This window comes from Passer montanus, unplaced genomic scaffold, assembly GCF_014805655.1.
Source record: "Passer montanus isolate IOZ18808 unplaced genomic scaffold, ASM1480565v1 scaffold4, whole genome shotgun sequence".
NCBI classification, from domain to species: Eukaryota; Metazoa; Chordata; class Aves; order Passeriformes; family Passeridae; genus Passer; species Passer montanus.
The window spans coordinates 11,321,807-11,338,322 of record NW_024368818.1 but is presented as its reverse complement, the minus strand read 5'-3'; the positions used below and the strand labels follow the sequence as shown (position 1 = coordinate 11,338,322).

The following is a 16,516-nucleotide window of genomic DNA, read 5'->3' as shown; positions in this document are numbered from 1 at the left end:
TCAAGCCAAAACAAATATGAGGTAAGACACATAGAAAGCACTCAGTATGACAAACATCTGCTGAGGTGGCAGAGGTGGGTAGTGCTCAGGTGGGTTTTAAACCCTGTCCTGCAAGTGGGGCAGAGAAGGAGGGAACAGGCTAGCAGTATGAAAGACAAGGACCTCCATGTCAACATCATTCTCTAAAGACAAGGCTGAAAGCCTTTTTCAATTTAAAAAGTGTCTCTTCTAGGTTTAATAACATCCATCTGCTCAGTCACACTTCTCTGAAATGTCCCCAGGATCAGAGGAAAGAGTTAGCAATCCAAACCTGTGCTCACTTCAACACAGGGCAGCAGATCGCTGGCTTCCTGGAAGCACAGCACTTCAAGGTCAGCCTCCTTGCCTCCCCTCTTATTATTTCGGGGGGTTTTTTGCTACAGTCTTGAGGATTAAACTCATTTTCACCATCCCTCAAGTGACTTCAACACAGTACCTATCTCAGGTAACAAAGCACTGGGTCCATGGTGATTTCAAAGGTGCAAGCACATAACCCCTGGAAAACTGCCATCCTTTCCACAAGGCTGAGACAGACATGGCCAGAAAGCCCAGGACAAACACTTCTCTGTTGTGCCAGTCCATGCACTGTCTGCCCAGCAGATTTTGAATGAGCCTCTAGTTGGACCATTGGCACTTGAAACCCAACCTGGCAGATACCAAGAAATGAATGGTAGGCATTTTCCTGAAACCCACCTCCACCAATGGCTCCTTAAAATTGATTCAGAGAAATACAATCTGTGCGGGGCTGAAAATGCAGGCAGCAGGCAGGAGAAGACATATGCAGCACCAGCCAAGGACAGGGCCACCAGCAGGTAAGAAAAGTGGGTGGATAAGAGAAGAGGAGTTTTGGACACAGATCATGGAGAAAGAATGGTATGGGACAACGCACATGAAGCTCTGAGATGACGTCAGTGTCATAAATGGTCCCTCTGCACCTTATATGACTAAGGAGATGACATGAAAAGCCCTTCCATCTTACTGCCAATCCTCCTCTCCCCCTCAAAATCCAAAAATGGTTCATTAAACTGTGAGAAAAATCTTTTTTTGTACATTAGCCCATTTTCAAGACTCTAAAAATAACACTCTTGGGCCCAAATTTAGCCCTCTGCAAACCTTACAAAATTAAATTAAGAGCACCAGTAGGGCGAGGAAGCAGGGAATGGAGCCAGGGACACGACTGCGGCAGCCTGGCTGCAGGGGGGGATGGCAGCTGCTGATACATAAATGCTACTGAGGCAGGTACCACATATGCCTGCAGCTGAAATGTGCCACCTCCGTGTGCCTCAGCCTTTGAAATTGTTCAGTGGGAATAAAACCAAAGAATTCTTAGAGATCTGCAATGAAGAACACATCCAGAGCTGGGAGAATCATTATTACTTAGGAACAGGTCCACAATGACTTAAGAGTCACACATGGCTCTTTCTGTCACAATCATCACTAAGACGGTTTCTGTAAGAAACAGATATAATGACCAAAAACCAGTGGAATACTCTGCCTTGCCCCTAAGTCAAAGCAGGTCTTCATTATATTTTCCCCACAAAAATCTTATGCTTGGTAACTGAATCTCTGGAGGAATGAAGTCCTGTTTCACACCAGAACAGCCTTTATTTCTGTCTTCTTTTACCAAGTAACATCATGTACCCATCCCACCTGTCAGCAGCTCTCGCTCTAGATGAAACAGCTCTCTAAGAGTCTGAGAATGGGAGTACCTTAGAACCTAAACACACATCCTGGCTCAGCTCAGAGGGTGTGAGGACTTTGTGCCACCACCTACCTTTGTCCTCTGCTCAAGCAGTGACTTGGCAGAACAAACCCACATTACTACATTCAACAACCACTTCTCTACTCTAGGATCCCACCCTGTGTAAGCTCCAGCACAGTCACCCCCAGCTGAAGGCGCAGAGCTCTCTCACGCCCTCCCAACTACTGCCCCCAAGACAGGGAAACTGCTGTTTTGTCGAGGCAACCTCCAGATCTGAGCCACAAAATCATCATCTCCTTTGCTTGCATGTATGGGGTCAGGGAGAGAGATTTAGGTCCTGCTAGAAAGGTAAGTGCTGCGATTCAGGGTACTGCAGTTCTGGCAAGTCTCTCCAAGCACATGTTCACACTGCCTCCTAACACAGCAGCCAGCACGCTGCTACAAAAATCCCTCTCCTGGATGATGTTCCTGCACAATTTGTGCACGCAGCTCATCCTGAGCAGCTGCAGCCAACCGGGGTGATACAGAGTTGAATTGCAAGAACACTCTATTCAAAGCTCTTACAGGTCTGTGCACCACTGAACACTGTTCTAGAAAGACCTGAGAGGGTACATGACACTCTAAATTCAGGGTTTGCTTTTTTGACCGTGAATGAAGCAGCCAATGTGCTTTCCTGTTGCACTGCCTGGTGAGGTGCTTGTGTACCAGCGATGCTGCACAGCCTGGCTGAAAACATCCTGCACTGGCTGAGGCCAAGCCAGGACTGCCTCCCCCTACCCTCCCTGCCAGTGCTGTCACTGCTTCAGTGTCTAGGTCAGTCAAGATGCCGGGGTCCACTTAAGGGCTTTTATAATGGAAGCTTTTCCATAACCTGGATCATTTTTCCAGGACTAGCTTAGAGTGTGACTGCAGGAGTGAAGGCAAGCAAAACCTGGCAAGAGAGAGGGAGCAGCTTGAACCAACCAGGGAGAGAGTAATTTTATCCCTGGACACTGCATAAGCCTCCTGATAAGGAAGATGCATGAGGAGAGCACCTGAGGTCTCTTCTAGACATCTACCAGGTATTCTTTTGTAACTTTCTCCTGAATGTTTGAGTCCTGAAACCACAAAGGTCAGATTGTTTGGTTTCACGCAACTTAAGGGGAGAGAGGTTTGTGTTACCAAATTGTTGTGTAACAGTTTTCCCCAGTCTACAGAGATTCTTCTATCCTGAATCACAATAAAAATGAGCAAAAGGAATATTTTTTGGCTTAGACAATATTAAAATGTACCCTTTTTTGTATTTTTTTTCTTTCCTCTGAGTTAATCTCTCCTTGGTAACCTCCTACACACTCCAAGTCACTTTGCACATTTTGAACAGAGTTGTTGTGCATAAAGCCACAACACTGGTTCGACACATTCAATCCAACAGCATGAACACCTTGCTTCTGCATTACTCCTTTCCCCAAAACCATGTCTGCTCCATCTACTGAGAAGACAAGCTCTCCAAGCTGGGAACTGCTTTTGTTTCAGCTACACAATCCTGTTTTTTTCCCTACAGCAGGAAGGTGGTCGCTTAACTGGTCCCTTCACATAAACATATATAACCTGTCTGTACAGACAAATACTATGCACACACCAAGTCCTCTTGCTCCTGCAGCCCCTGAACTTGGATTTGACATGTCTCTGTCTACCTCGTGAGCATGCACTGGTCAGCAGCAACAGCTGAAAGACATGCTGCAGGGACAAGAATGCACATGTTGTACGTGTACAAAAACATACAGAGAGAATTAAAAAAAATTCTAGTGTTTAAAAAAATCTGTCTTTTCAAATATGGAATTGAAACTCAAAAGCCAAGTGAGAGGTTTAATCTCCTGTAGGAAAATATCTCTCTGATACTTCACATTTAAAGGACTACCTGGGAATATTCTGGTTGTACTTAACATATCTAAACTTTCCTTCCCTCGCTTATTTTTCAATGTCTTTGTCTCAAGAAATGGCAAATGATTAAATGCCCTCCTTAATCACTATTTTTGCAACTTTGCAGGCAGCATAGTCAGTAAGCTGCAGGAATACCCATTTCACCTGAAACTGGAGATCTACATCTGTGCTGGTCCCCCTAGGCACTCTGCAGCAGTTGTTGGAAAGCAGGATACCTAGGAGATGCATCTTTAGGATAAGTACCTTTCCTCCCACTGAAGGCTAAGAACTAGGGTAAAGGAATGTCAGCGCAGATCTGGAAGGGCAAATCCCAATTCTGGTCCTTCCTCATGGTCAGCATAGCAAAACCCAATCTCCTGGACATCCCCAAACAACTGAGCAGTCATATCCTATGCTTTTCAGAGAAGTACAAATGTGCCATGTGCAGAGAGGAACAGGGAATGACCCAAGTCAGATACAAATACTGCATGGATTTAACTTAAAAAGGCATGACTCCAAAACTTATAAGACAGGTTGTCTTAGCTGATGTATAAAGACAGCTTTTGTGCCAGAGCTGGCTCTTGTCTGCTGTGACAAAGAACCATATAAGGGAAGTCAGCCTTCCTGCTGACTTAGCCATAGGATTACTTTTACATATTTGATTAATTTATTAACTTTAGTTGTAAATTAATAGCAAAACATATACACTTACATAACTAATTCTTCTCTGCTTTAAATGCCTTTTGGGGGTCTCAAACTGTGTTCACCTATTCCTTCCCCTGAATTGCCTACCACTCCATCCCTTTACTCTCTCATGGCTGTTTCCATCAGTCAAACGAAAGACAGTGCCACTATGGCAGGTGCATCAAGATTTATCATTATTCCTGTGATGGTGTAAAAATGTCTGAAACAAAACAGACAGAGAACCTCTTTCCATTCATGCCAGAAAAAAATCCCCACAGCGGTCTAATTCTGTCCAGCTGGCATTGACAGAAGCTGCAGAACTGACACAGATCTGTGCAGAAACAAGATGAGTATGCTTCTTTAGGACAGTTTTTCACAGGTGAACAGCTTTCTTCTCTAAATGAAACATTTCTTACAACAGGAAAAAGGGCACATTTTTCCTAGCATTTCACTGCTAAGTGCTTCTGTCCTCTCAGTGCTCAACCATCAGGACCACGGAACAGAAGCCATGCTTGCTTGACTTCAAACACTGCGTTACACTGAGCAGAATTTCAGCTGCCATTTATGGCTATTTCAAGTGTACTTGGAGAAGATTTGTGTGCTAAGAATCCTACTGGAAATGCAATAAAACATAAATCAAGGAAGTAAATGGACTTTGTTGATTATTTTTGAATCATTAAGAATACCACAGGAGAAAGACTATGGGAAAGAACAGAAATATCTCTGCCTGATTGAGGCACAGGGACTTTTCTGAGGATTATGACCAGATGGCTTGAAAAACTATGTTAGAGACATTCAGACCTGCAAGATATTAATTGCAGGGAAATGCTTTATGTCTTATTCCTTTGGGATACCAAAAGTTCACAGGGTAAAAGACAAAACACCATGGACACATGGATCATTTCAGAAGGGTACACAAAGAATCAAATATAACGTCCAAAGACCACATCAAGCCCATTCAGCCCCTAAGAGAGCACTTGGCCAAAGGCAGCCTCCTAGCTTGGTTAAAAAAAAAACCAACAAAAAAACCCAACAAAACACAAGAAGTACTTAAGTTATCAAAAAATGTTCTGACAACAGATCACGTATTACACAGTACTCTAAAGACAGTAATAACAAGTACACTGCAACTGCGTTTTAACTACTCCTTCCTGACACAACTAAAACAAACAAATCACAAACTGTGATCTCCACCTACCATATATGTTTTGAGAAAGCATAAAAGTGCTTGAGAAATCACTTGCTTACTTACCACTGCCTTGAAAACCTTTAAAAAGAAGCTGAAGGTTATTGTATTTAAATAAATGAAATACAGTCCCTGAAGTAATATAAAGGGATTCTTCTGCAGGAGGAAGCAGCCACCATGCAGTGTTTCCCTGGGGTTTTCTGCTTTGCTTTTTCCACGATGTTCTTCTCCACTCAGACCCGAATGCCCAGTGACAAAGAACAGCCTCTCTGGGTTCCCTGGGCTGGTGAATCTCCTGGGCCCTCACTGCACAACTACTAGGCAAAGCTTAGAAGCTCAAAGGAACACATTGTTGAGGGCCACTCGTTCAACCACGGCTGGCTTGTCTCTTCAAGTTTGTATGGCTTGGTGCCTCAAGACAATTCTCTCATTAGGCTCTGACAGAAAGTCGTCATTGACTCAACTCAGCAACGCTCCCTGGCACAGAAGGTTGCAGATATTATCTATTCAGACAAGTCCAACATTTTTTAATACAGAACCTTCTTCACTGCCAAGGGTTCCACATACGTCTCAAACCACAACGCCTCTGTTCTCCATGGGTTGCTCAAAAACTTTGGACAGCACATTAGCTTGACTCTATCCTTTATTTTTACTGAATTTTGTTTAGCAAACAACTTACATGCAAAAAGAAGATTAAAAGTTTCAAGGAAACCATTAAACTAGTTCAGTGAATTTCATATCAACAGTCTCTTCAAAGTGACAGAAAAACACTCTGACCAAAACCAGAGTTATAAATTCTACCAACTAAAATAAGTCAGAGAATACTGCCTCTGTTACTAAGAATTTCACTTTTGAGTTTGATACAGATAATTATATATTTATAATGAGCAAACAATCATACAGAAGGGAACAAACATGTTTCATTCCGTGCAAAAACATCTACAGAAAATCAAATCTTGGCAGGCACTGCATGCAATCACAAATCCATGTACTCCCTTTAAATACCATGCATGTTCATTCCTGCCTGATCTGTCCTTCAGTTTGCAGAACTATAACTAACAGGGGGCAGGGGGGGAAGCCACCTCTTACCTGGTTTTACTCAACAAAAAGAAAATTCTTGCACTTTGTAGCTAGGAGAAATATGGCAGTCAATTAGGAAGAGACGAAAATATTTTTGAGAACATATGAAGGCCATTTGCTCATTCTCCTTAGCTTTCCATTCCTAATAGATGGCAATCATAAATGCTTCCAGAGATTTCTTTCACTGTGCGTTACTCCATATTCAAGCATTTAGGTACCTCTATATAGGAAAAATTAGCAAAGTTTGCTGTCTTTGGTCTTTTCTAACTAGATGAGCACTTAGGGAGTATTATTTCCACATAAAGGAGACAGAAAACTGACTGCATCTGGCTTTTTCCCCTATCTAATTTGCATGAAATCAATATTTTTCAACCCAGAGGTTGGTTACTCTGTGGGTTTGTTTCCTTGAAAGGGGGCAGGGTGCAGAAAAGGACTTACTGGGGAGAAGTGCAAGGAGGCAACCAAGATCTTCTATCTCTTGGGATATTTTAAAATGCAAATCACTACAGTTCTTATGAAATATGCAGCACTTACTATAAACTGGAGTCCTCAAAAAATGTGGCAAGGCAGGGGCTAAATTCCAGTCACTGACAGGGCTGTCCTGGTATGACCATACTTATGGACAAGAGCATCATTCATTCTCCAGAGCCAGTCCTTTGTGCCTTTGTTCATCAGCAGCTTAATGCTCCAAAGAAAGGAAGCCCATTTTCCCCAGGCACAATTCGTATGGTCAAAATCAGAATTTTGAGATAGTTAAAATATGTTTCCCTGTAAGACTTCCTTACTTCTCTTCCGCTGCTCTTTAAGTCCCTCTGTTTGACACCTTTGATAACATAAAGCACTGCCTGTTCTTGGATTTGGCCCTTGGACTTCAACCCTGTGTACAAAGGGACCTATGGAAATACTACTGCAGGTCAGGTGAAGGCCACTTCTGCCTGCATAGCTTCTCCTCCTGTACAGACACAGAAAAACGTGAAGTGCACCTCCGTGTGAGAATGGAACCAAGCAATGATGCAGAGAAATACACGGTCAAGTTTTCATGCAGTGACAGTAAAAAGATGAACAGTTTATTCAATTTCACTGCTGCATCACCAGCTCACATCTAGCCAAGTGTTTTGTGACCACAGGTCAATTATCTTCACCATCTGGTGGCTTGTGCAATACAGTCTGTAACTTAATAGCAGTCACAGTCCAGCGCACCGGGAAGGAAAGCTCCCAGCATGGAAGACATCTTTGCATTTGCTATGAACCACTGCTGCTCACAGGCAGCCTCATGCAGAGTCAAGGGCTAGTCTGAAACAGGAATATTTATCTCCATATATTACCACAGAGCTGACTGGCAGGGCCGGAGGTCGTCAAAAACCATGGAGGAGCTTAGGCAGAGATTTTGTCATGATTTAGTGCTTCCAAGCTAGCATCACTCACTGAATGAAAAGTCCCTTAAAATCAAAACTGAAAAACATTGCTTAAATGAGTGCTTAGAGTTTAAAACGTTATGTCACTCTCTAAACCCAGCTCTTGTTGAACATGTGTTACACATAACCAAAGCCTGACACACTTCCTGCATTGGCAGGGAGATAGTAATGGAAAAGCTCACTGAGGCTGGTTTTAGTGATTTAATTATTAGGGAACAAACACTCATGAATGGTCATACGCTTGTACAGTATTTTGTCTGGACTTCAGAGGAGTATTAGGAATTATGGATCTCCTTGCTGCCCTCAAAGGGGAGAAAGGTTTAATGGTCACAACAGCAATGCTAACAACAAAGATTAAAACCACTTTTTCTGAAGGTTTCACAACTAAGCAGGTGACACAGATCTGCTGTAGTTTCCTTCTTTCTAGATGCAAGAAGCAATATAAAGAAAACAACATATGAGTTTTCACCCTTTGGTTTAAGCTTTTGCTGCATGCAATCCAAAAGCAAATGCAATAGGCCTTACCAAATTATCAGGCAAAGACACTGCTCTTAAGGGAAGTGGTAGCAGGCTTTAGGGTTATATCCACTGCTTCTCAATGGCAAATGAACAATCTTTTACAAGGGCCACTCCAAAGCTTTGAACGTGGTAAGCTTCAGGCATTATCCTATAAAGCAACACCTACCTAAAAATGAAAATCCCTACTGAAAAAAGATGGAGCATCAGCAAGAAGACTTGAGTGCTATAAAATGCACAGACACATTTCCTCATATGCACAGGAGAAAATACTGCCTACAGGACTTAGGAGCAAGAAACTCGCTGTATTTTATTAACCACCATCTTCCCAGATCTGTAACAGCGATTTATACACTTCAATCCTTTGGCAAAGTTGGCTTTAAGGTGTTTTTAACATCTCAACCCAAATTACAAAGTATCTATGTATTTCCAACTCCATTTTCACTTCCAACTACTTCAACTCTGTTCTTGCCTGACCTATAACTTATGTTAAAACATATGGCAGGGCATTTGCTAAAAAATCCCTCCAAGATATATATACCCTAAATCAATTCTAAACAGCTTCAGATTTAAGATCAGGAAGGGGGTGGAAGGAGAACCTAAGAGTGCTTTGTTGCTTTTCTGTTGGGGTTTTGGTTTGTTGGGTTTTTTTTGGTTTTTTTTTTCCTATGAAACTAACTGAAGCAGCCAAAAGTTATTTAGCGTTAGTTTATGAAGTGAAAATTCTGTAAACTTTCTACTGGAAAGGCAATTTAATCTGAGTTCCAGATACTGACATGCTCAATATACATTAAGAAAAAACAAAAACAAAACCAACAACAAACCTTCACAAAGGTTATTATTAAATACTTTGGAGAAAGATTTAGGAAAAATACTGCACATGCATTCAGTAGGAATCCCTAGTGGTTGTCTCATTTACCTCATTACACACATGCGTGTGCACACACAGAGTGTTAATTGCACTCCAATAGAAAACTGCAGGCACAGACTGCAAGAAATTAGGTGGGTCCTTCCTCTGGTTCCCTCCTCCCAAAGGACGCCTACTATTCTTCTAAAAATTCCCCACAGAAAAAGAGAGTGCTAATTGTAGCTATCACAAAGTGTTTTTCCATCGTCACAGAAATTTAATTCCTAAATTTGAGCCAATGCACACGCAGAGGCAGAGACCAAATAGAGGTAGGAGTGAGGATGAATCCACATAGCAATTCACTCTAGCAGGAAAAATTTAAACACACAACAAGATAATAATCCCATAACTAGAATATCCACATCAAAATCTTGAAAAGCTTATTTTCAGCCTCTTAAAGCTAACTGATGCAACACCTTCCTGTGAGAACATCGCATAGCCCAGGCACTTGCCACCCATACCACACAGTTACCACAAAATGCATCAGTTCCCTCTTCAGGGCTTGTTCTCTTACATTCTTTCAGGAACAACATGGGACCTCTTTTTGTCCCACAGTAGTGAGATGCTTAGCTCAAATCTCAGTACCTGAGTACTCAAATCCAAGTAATACTTGGGAGTTTGTGCTGTCTTGTGCCAATGAAAGCTGCACAAGATGCTCAGGCATGTAAGGAAAGAGCTGGAGTAGAGAACATGCTCATGCCATTGTATCAGTTAATGGCACTGCCTCATCTGCAATATCCATGGCAAGGTCACATCTCAGAAAGTTCAAAGAAAATAGCAAAAACAATCAGGACCTTAAAAAAAACTCTCATAGTACTGACTTTCAAAACTTGTGGAACAGTCACATGGCAGAGATGTCAATTTGAAGAAACTCAGACAAAGTATGACAAGCCCTGGAAAAGAACATCCATTGTCCTCGACTTAAGACCTGAAAGAAATCAGCACTAGCTGGCCATCACTCATAACAACTGTTCCCTTTGGGAGCTGGCACCGGGCTGCAAGAGGAAGCCCAGGGAGCAAACAGTAACACACCAGCACCGACAGCAATAATTAGAGGACAGATGGTGGGTCTGCACTTGCACTGGCAATACCAACACGACAGGCTGTACACAGGCAGAGAACAGATCATCTGACCCCCAAGAACTGCTCTCCAGCATAAGACACTCAGGAATGAGGAGTGAAATTATGAATGCATGAGTTCCTCGAGGAGAATTAAGTCAATTTGTAGCAGTGGAAACTGTCCCTTTCTCCCTATACTCTAAGACAGGTAGAAGCATGGGAATGCCTTTTCTCCAGGTCTGCCTGCCACTGACAAGCAGCCACTGGAGTGTAAAGGAATGACCCAGGTTTACACCTACACACAGCTGCACTGCAGGCACTCACACCACCTGTGCAAGAGTAAGCTCTAGGTGAAGCACAAAAGACGTGCGCCGAATTGTGCTCACTCATAGTGGATGCAGGTGAAGAGCAAGAAGCCAGCAGAAGCAGGTGCTCACACTTAGCCTGCAGTGACACTAGCATAAATAAGTAATCCTCTGCGTTACCCTCTCTCCTGAAACACTACTGTAAAATGAAAGAGGAGCTGCATTTGTTCCAATGAAGGCAGAACTTTAGATTGCTTAGAAATAAAAAAAGGAGGCAGACTGTGAAGAAATCACTCCTGTGCATTACAGGAACAGTGGCACAGCATGAAATTATGGGCTCCTAATGGCCTCCAGGAACACATAGGCATCTTCTGCTTGAAAAAAATCTCTCATGCAGTAAGTGAACATTCCTCTGTGGACACTGTTTTTGATTGCTAGTGAGTACAGAGGCTCTGTTGAGTGGGAAACCAGACAAGCTGAGGAGAGCTGGAATCCCTGCCCAGACAGCTTACAGTTCACACAGATAAGGTGACAAAAGCGAGGAAAGAATCACAATCAGAACTGCAAAGAAAACATGTTGAGCCATCTTAACCACAGGAAGGGAAAGACAACTTCAGTTCTAGAAAGAAAATATTGGCTTGGCCTCTACTTCTAAAGGTAGTCCTCAAGTGTCACAAAAACTGTGAGAAAACGAGTTGCACATCAAAACTGAAAAAAAATTCCACATATGCAAACTGCAGTAAAAAAAAAAGTTTAATTTTTTATAATATTATATATATAACATAATATTATACAGTTACAGCTGTAGCAGAATTTGCAATCTTATTCATATCAACAAGCCACTTAGCCTCAGCCTAAAAACGATATTTTCTGTATGTCAGAATGACTGAATACCCTGACTTCACAGGGGGACAACTTCAGACACATTACAAATTTCCATACCTAGGCATGTTCGGAAGATAACTATTTGTATCCATAGGCAAAAGGTGCAAACTATCATAGACTGCACATAAACTACGGATTAATTTCCAAATCTTAGCTTAAAATTGGCTAATAAGCTGCCTTTTAGAATGAAACATTCATATACTTGTCACTTACAAACAGGTGGACTCTTATTAATTATGGATGACTGAGACAGCACTCACGGAATGAAAAATCATCATGGCTGTCAAAGGAATTAGCTTTGTACTCAGAGATTTTTATGCAATTTTACAGTGTTTACATTTTACACAGATTCTCAAACACAGCTGAGAAATGCTAAAGTTGTTACTACAATGTACCAGTACCAACAGTTTTATACCCTGGGACTTTTTTTTTTAAAGCTAAGATATACCAACAAACCCCTTGGTTTCATAAGAGGAACATACATAGAGTTTTCAAAACTCCTGTGACACTGAACTAGAACTCTGAATTTATAAATTAACTAATCTAATAGCAGACTTAAAAGAGCTCTGTTTGGACCTTTTTTATGTCAGAGCAATTCGTTGTGACAGAAGATTATTTTTATCAGCTCGGAGATTGCGATCTTTCTCTGAAAGAAGGTACTTCCAAGGACTCAAGTGTTTACAAACAAGCAGAAGCTCTCAAGACTGAACACCTTGTGTATATACATATACACATAGCATACATACATGAGGAAGAAAAGTATATACAACTGACAGGTTGAGGATTTCACTTACTTAAAGCACCTAAAAGAAAATGGAGCGGCTTTGAAAATTCATCTCCAAGTGAGGATTGCAGAGTCAGCTTTTTCAAGATTAAACAACTTCATAAAGAAGGACATCATATGGTAGAGATTAAACTTCAATTTCACCTGTTTGACTTCAGGTCCTTTCAGTAATTTGGCTAAATATAGTTTGGTATTACTGAAAGCTGACATTATTTTACCATAGCAAACTCAAAGAAGCAAGATGCTCTCTGTGAAGGAGGTCACATTTTTGTATTTTTTTATTTTTTAAGACAAAACATACCCTTAAATCTGGAGAGAAGTTGTCTGCTGAGGTGGAGATGGAGTCAGACGACAAAGCAGAAGCAGATTTGGTGTGAGTGGAATGGTCTGACTGCGACGTGGAAGCACTGTAAAGAGAAACACCAGAGTGTATCAAAACTGTGCTCAAGAAAGTTCAACAGCTGACAAGTCCAGCCACTCGCTTACAGTCATATCAGGTATTTTCCACTGTTCCTACCCTTTCCACTCTCAGTTATTCAGCCCTCAGCAGTGCTTTAAGAGAGCCTGTTCTACTTGCCATTACCAGGGATTACCAAAGAGTACACAACTCATTACTAAAACTCAGCTCAGACTGAGCCAACATTAAGACAACCAGCAGCTTGTGCAGAGGAACACACTCAGTGCCCAAAGCTGGGTGAGCAGCTGCAGTGGAGCTGCAGGTTGATCTGTCTGTGGTGAGCCTGAGCCAAGAGGCCAGAAGTGCCACCCTTGGCGCAGCAAAGGCCCTGGGGAGCTGTGGCTCAGCCAGGTGACCGGACATTCAGAGACACGCAGCAGCCAATGACCCCAGACCTTCCTGCATTTACACTGGCAGGGTATAAAAGCCCAGGGTTTCCTTTGTTTGGGGTCCCTCCTCAGAGGCACCAGCTTGAGCTGCTATTTTGTTATTTAGTTACTGCAGTGAGATTAAGCTGTTTTAAGGATCAAGTCATCTGAGACCCTGCTATGGGAAATCCAGGGTCTGTCTGGGAGTGCAGGGTGTAGCTGCAAAGGGGCTTTGCTCCCAGCTCAGGTGGTGAGAGAGTGACTGTCAGACTGGCTCCTGGATGGTTGGACAGGGAAGTTTCCTTAGCGCTGGATCAAATCCTAAATTACAGAAACGAAGGGCCTCCATTTCAGCCCTTCAGATGGGAGATATTAGTGCACTGCAAGGGGATGAAAACAGACAGACTCCTGAACACACGCCAGCACAGCCCCGACCGCAGCTATACAGCGGTGGAAGAAATTCAGAATTAAAACTCTTTTCATCGCACACAACTTTTCTTTTTCAAGGACACGTACAAAGCTGAGGAGAATAAAAAGACTCTCCCAGTATATGTCTCTGGTGATATAAAATGCGATTCTCTGAATAACAAAGCAAAACAAAAACTTTCCTTTTCTATACTGTTTTCCTAATACAGCTGTCAACAATTAAAAGAAGCTTATATTTTACAGAAATTTTATGCTGCAACCTCTCCTAGAACCCTAGAATTGCATAAAATTAGCATTTGATACTAAGGCTTTTAAAACCCCAGATTACGGTAAAGAAAGATCCTATGTGGTACAACGTTACTCCCTGAAGTCACTGTGCAGTGATAAATACTACCTGTGCCAATTAATTGCCACATTCTTACTGACCCCACAAAGGTTTTAGCTGGGTGTAAAGATACCCTTAAGATCAGCTATGAGACTTGGAAGCCTAGCCTTGGCCGAAGCAGAATACCAGCAGGAGTATTACTGTTACTACTTATATTAATTAGACATGTGACAACCTAGAAATAGCTGAATCTGAGCTTCCAAAGGGCCCGGAGATTTGGCAATTGTCTGAAAATTGTTTTGCTGCTGATAAACAGCCACCAAAAGGCCAAAATGTTCCATTTTTATTTCTATTCTTTGGAGTTTGGCAAAGTATTGCACTGGGAATATTAAAAACAAAAAGGACCACAGAAAAATTGGGCTCTTGCTGGGAGTTAGTCCTGTCTGTTCAAGAATTAAAGAGCACTGGCACCTCTTTCATCCTATGAAGCAGAAACTTCAAAATGGAACCTTTAGGAACAGTAAAAAGTTATTTAAAATAAATTACACTGGTGTACCAATCGATTAGCACAATTCCACTGAATGCACTTGTTGTACAAGGTTTAACAGCCAGTCACTCAGCTTTCCAATGTGCTCACCTCCTGTGGTGTTGCCAGGTAAACTCACATAATTCCAAATGGCCAGAGTGACTTGTGCATACAACTCATGCCCCAGCCACCCTACAGTCTCTGTTCAGGCAGAAAATTATCTTACACTGAAACAGCAAGAACCAAATCTGCAAAGCCTCCCATTCTTGTCAATGAAAAGGCCTCATATAAGCACTGCATCTGTGTATAGTTTCACATTACAGCAAAACTGATATGAAGTGTCTGCTGCTGCTGATGGGCTGCACACATTCCTCTCTCCTCTCGACCCAGCCTGCACATTGCTGCCATCTCCACTGTGCTGGATGGGCATCATGGGATGCATGGCTCAATCTGCTGATCTGACGGGGCAGTAAACTATTAATAAACATGAAGAGAGTCTTCTGTTGGGTAACAAGGCTGATTGGATTCATTACATGGCTATATAAATCATCAGATGCAGCACACAGAGAGGGAAGGAATCTGTATCTGGAGATGATGAGGAAGGCTGAGAACACTTTGCACACAGCAGCCTGCAGGCATGCTAAATTAGGCTTAGCACTAAACCACATTTTTACATTATTCTTCTCAAATGAGCTCAGACCCCTTATGTGTTCCCTTGAAACTTCTTTCAGCCTGGTTTCTGCATGGTCAGTCTTCACCCTCGCCTTTGCACCCATTTAATTAACTTGAATTTTAAAAGCATCTTAAAAAAAACAAAAAAAAAAAAACAACCCAAAATGCTCAATTTAATCATTCCTGAATTTTAAAAGCATCTTAAAAAAACAAAAAAAAAAAAAACCCAAAATGCTCAATTTAATCATTCTACAGAGCAGCATCCATTTACTGTACAGCAACCTATAAGGAGATGGTACTCAGAGTGTACTTTAAGGTATTCAAAGGTACTCAAAGTCATCAATGAAGAGCAAGCAGATACTGTAAATGCCATTATCATAGGGTGACAAGCCTCACTCCTCCTGTCCTTGGGTCCCCACTGTGCCTTCTCCCACACCAGCTCCAGCCGGGGGAGCCAGAGGCTCAGGGCAAGCCTCCAGGAGCCATGCCTGCTAGCTCCCTCCCCTTTCAGGGCCCACACTTTTGTGTATTTAAATGCATTTTAAAGGTCTGCAGCTCTGCTGTGTTTACAAATCCTTTAGCACAGGTGTAAGTACCTAAGCCAGGGCACACCAGCAGCTGACCTGGCCCTGTACCCCATGCAGGACAGCTTACTCAGGCAAGCAACGATAGCACAATCACAGTAACCTACTGGCAGAAGCATTTGCATCAAAAATTTAACGTCCTTTAGAGACAGAAAAGGGAGCTGGAAAGACCAGACAGGTTTAGTGGAGCATGCTAGTCTCAGCCCCAAAGCGAGGACAAGCTAGACCCAAACAGTTCCCAAGAGCTGTCTGTCTAACTTGCTCTGAACAGCTCCCAGGGAGGGAGAGTGGTAACAAAAGGATCAAAATTTCACCAGTTTTCCTGCTGACACAACTTGTCTGCCCAGATACATTCCCAGTGACTGCTTAATACACAAACAGCGATTATCTAATCATTGTAAACCAAATATTTTTATGAAATTGTTAATTACTTTCTCTTTCAAACTAAGGGGCAAACAGCATTATGCAGGGGAAAAAGGAAAAAGGAGCAGAACCATAATCCAGAGCATGTCTGAACTGTGAAAGTGTTTTGTGTTTATTGATTTGTTTATTGACGCTTGGCTTCAAGTGGCTGTTAAAGAAGAAAAGCATTTGCATTTTAGAAGTGGATTTTCAAAAGCTCCCCAAACCAATGTCCCTGCACTCCTGCAGAAACTACGAGTGAAGCCTCCCTCCAGTGACAGCAGTGGGAGCTTTT

At 42.2% G+C, this 16,516-nt stretch overlaps 1 protein-coding gene across 3 annotated transcripts in view; it reads right to left on the bottom strand.

Moving 5' to 3' along the window:
• MTMR2 (myotubularin related protein 2) overlaps nucleotides 1-16,516 on the bottom strand; it is a 62,636-nt gene that overhangs the window by 27,458 nt on the left and 18,662 nt on the right. For all 3 annotated transcript variants that reach the window (XR_005628553.1, XM_039718314.1, XM_039718313.1), the window contains one exon: nucleotides 12,763-12,868. The gene's annotated coding sequence lies outside the window, so the exon portion shown is untranslated. Of the gene's footprint in view, nucleotides 1-12,762; nucleotides 12,869-16,516 lie in introns of those variants that run through there.